This window comes from Elephantulus edwardii, unplaced genomic scaffold, assembly GCF_000299155.1.
Source record: "Elephantulus edwardii isolate Elephantulus edwardi_28Jun2011 unplaced genomic scaffold, EleEdw1.0 scaffold00252, whole genome shotgun sequence".
Taxonomy (NCBI): Eukaryota; Metazoa; Chordata; class Mammalia; order Macroscelidea; family Macroscelididae; genus Elephantulus; species Elephantulus edwardii.
The window spans coordinates 2,820,024-2,822,427 of NW_006400002.1; positions in this window are offsets into that span (position 1 = coordinate 2,820,024).

Genomic DNA, 2,404 nt, shown 5'->3' on the forward strand with positions numbered 1-2,404 from the left:
AATGGTAACAAATATGGACCTCTTCCAATCCATTGGCCAGATAGCTATCCTTCAAATTCCCTTGCATAGACTGGTAAGCGCATCCAAGGCGGCATCTGTTACTTGAAACAAGTCAATTTGTATCCTGTCATTTCCTGGGGCCTTATTTTTTGCTAATGTCTTCAGTGCAGCTTCTACAAACCTCTTGTTTAGGCAAACAGGACCTGGTGGAAAGGCCTTTGTATTTAAAAAGGAAGGAATTTTAAAAACCCAAACAAGTCAATTGAGTCCTGCTTGAGGGTGAGCCTGAAGTTTGGCACAGTTGGATCCTGGAGGGTAAGTGTTTTTTATTTACTTGAAAGCTGGATGTAAACTGTTTGGGTATTTCTGATTGTGTTAGTAATCAAGTATAAGCTGACTAGCTGTTTCTGATTTTGTTTACAATCTGCTGTGGGTGGGGAGTCTCTTATAACAGTTTGCTACTGGTTCTTGGAGAGTGACATCATGTTTGGGAGAGTGGAGGGACAGCACAGGAGGGGAAGACCCTAGATGAGATGGATTGATTCTGTGAGTGGGGTGGTGGGAATGAGTGTGTTTGAGACGGCAAGGTTGGCACAGAATAGAACAGCATTTAGGGCTCCTATACATAGGGTCGCTATGAGTCACAAGCGACTTGATGTCACACAACAACAACAACAACAACCACCAACAGCTAATCTTAGCAGAATGAATTCTGAAGATACCATGAGTCAGAGCTGACATCACAGTAACTCTCAAAGGAACCCATGGGGCTATTGTAAGCACATGCTGCAAAGCACTTAGATTAGTGCTTGTCATGAATAAACACTTGCATTTACATGATCACATTTCTTTCTGTGTTTAAGTGTTCATGATTACAACTTGTTTTTACAAAACTGAAATCTTATATTCAATTATAAAAGATTCAAATTTATAATGGGCTGTTTTACAGCAAACTTCTTTTCACCCTAAAACTGCATCATACAAGGTCATCACTAGAAGGAATGCTAAGGCCAGGGAGGAGGTACAGAAAGTAAGGGATGATGCTATCTGAAGTAATGCCAAAATTACCATCTATAAAATCTTTTTAAAAGAAATTTACTAATTTTCATAAAATTATCCTTGCAGTTAATAATAATAATAATAATAATAATAATAATAACAAAAACAGTTTTTGTAAACCCAGCTCACATGACATCATTGAGCTGGTCTTACAAAAAAAGATGCAGCTGTTAGACTATGGTAAAAAACAGACTGCCAAATACAGCCAGAAATGCACAATCTGGAGAGGAGAAAACTGATGAATGGGACCTTCTAAAGATTAAATCTTTGTGCAAATAAAAAGCTTTTCCCAACAGAGTGAAAAGAATACCTACTGACTGGGGAAAAATTTTGGCAATACCATTTCTGACTAGGGTCTCATAAAAAAAGTTTACAGAATCCTACAGGGCCTCCACAAGAAAAAGACTGATAACACAATTACAAAATGGGCAAAAGACATGCAATGACTTTTCACAGAGAAAGATATTAAGATGGCGAAACAGACACATGAAGAAATGCTCTAAATCACTTGCAATAAGACAAATGCAAATCACAACCAAAATCAGATACCATCTCACTCCAGTAGCAATGGTAGAGTTTAACAGGATAGTAAGTAATAATTTTTGGAGAGGATATAGAGAGATAGGAACTCCTATACATTGTTGGTGGGACTGTAAAATGGTACAACCACTCTGTTGGAAACAACATAAGTGCCCATCAACAAACAAATGAATAGAGAAGCTCTAGTATATTCACACAATGGAATACTATGCTACACCAGAAAACAAAGAACTCATGCAATATTATTCAAAATGGGTGACCCTGGAGGACATTATGCTGAGTAAAATCTCTCAGTCACAAAAGGACAAATACTGCATAGTGTCACTATTGTAGAACAGGACTGACATAAGGGTTGGGGTGAGACTGAAAAAATTGGATAAATTATGCATACTGCATTGAAACAGATGAGGGAAAGAACAGTTTGAAAGAGATATATGATTGGGTATTATGGTTATGACAAGAGTCCAGAATGAAGGCTGCATAGTGGAGTGTACTGAGGGGGGATTGTATACCAATGAAGGAATTTTTCTTTTACTTTTCAAGAGAGGAGCGAACTGTGGGGAGAGGGGTGGGCAGGGAGCAAAATGCAACAATGAATTCATGGAAATCCAAAATCTCTGTAAATGTTCATTAAAATGAATAAAATAAATTTTTTTTTAAATGGTACAATCACTCTGGAAGACAGTTTGGCATTTCCTCAAAAAAGCTGAAATTAGAAATTCCCTATGACCCAGCTATTCCACTTCTTGAAATATGTTGTTGTTGTTGTTATGTGCTGTCAAGTCGCTTGTGACTCATAGCGACC